Source organism: Physeter macrocephalus, chromosome 11 (assembly GCF_002837175.3).
Source record: "Physeter macrocephalus isolate SW-GA chromosome 11, ASM283717v5, whole genome shotgun sequence".
Lineage (NCBI taxonomy): Eukaryota > Metazoa > Chordata > Mammalia > Artiodactyla > Physeteridae > Physeter > Physeter macrocephalus.
The window spans coordinates 168749601-168750959 of NC_041224.1; positions in this window are offsets into that span (position 1 = coordinate 168749601).

Below are 1359 nucleotides of genomic sequence, written 5' to 3' on the forward strand. Positions count from 1 at the left end.
AGGACTTTAAATATTGATTTTCAGGGAGAGGTGCGCTGGCACCTTTTCTGCGCTGGCAGAAAAAAAGCATTTACACCATGTGGTTTCTCTTTTTTAATTGAAGTATTGTCGATTTACAATATTATATTAGTTTCAGGTGTACAGCATAGTGATTTAGTTTTTTTACAGCTTGTACTCCATTAAAAGTTATTACCAGAAAATGGCTATAACTCCCTGTGCTATACAATCTATCTTTGTTGCTTATCTATTTTATACGTAGTAGTTTTTATCTCTTAATCCTGTACCCCTCCCTTGCCTCTCCCCTCACCCCTCCCTTCAGGTAACCACTAATTTGTTTTCTATATCTGTGAGTCTGTTTCTGTTTTGCATACACATTCCTTTGTATTATTTTTTAGTTTCCACATATAAGTGATATCATACAGTATTTGATTGGTTGCCCTGAAGGTAAACGTCAACCATGAATTATAAGGACTATGTAAGGCTAATTATTCATTTTAAAGAGGTGCTAATTAAAAATCATGTAAGGAATGTATTCATCATTTTGATAAAATTGTATCTACATAATTTAAAATTTCACAAAGAAAGTGGGTTTTTTAAATGTTGCATTTAGTTATTTTAGGAAATTCTATTTCAAAGCTGTACCTGATTCTGAAATGGCTTCTATAGTAGCACTTCCTTTAAAAAATTTTTTTTCTGTTACAAGTGAAGAATAAGTGTTTGCATTCTAACTACAATCAGTATTTCAACAGAGTGGAGATATTTTAGTGCCTTCGGTGGGCATTTATCTTCTTGCCATCAGCACAATAGAACAAAAGAGTACCCATATTAGCATTAATAATAAAACCAAGTCCATTATGCAGATTTTCTTGTCAGTTAAATTTGTTGCAGGCTCAGTTTTGGATTCAATTTCATACATTTGGAAGTACTTTTGCTGTCAAGCAAATTTTTATCATTTTAATTTTGGAGCGTTTTTCTTCTTTGTTTTTTTGCTCTCCTGTGTCTAAATTACCTTTTTAGAGGTTGGCAAATGGTTCTTCCCCACTGATATAGGAAGGGTTTGATTTGGCAAACTTAGGTATTTTCCCTGCCATGTGAATAGGGTTAATTTTAACAGAGCCGTTTCATTTTAACAGCCTCAACTTGCTCGGTGTATGTCCTGCCAAACAGCTTTGTGTATGATTGTCGACTGATGTCAGCACAGTTCTAGAAATAGTATTTGATAGTTAACAGCTGCCACAGAGCCAGAAGGGGAACACGAGACATTGTATTTCAGGGGGGTTTACGAAACTGGTGGCTATTGTTTTTATTTATTTGATTTCTTGACAACAGGAGAGTTTGAGATACCAAGTATAGGCATTT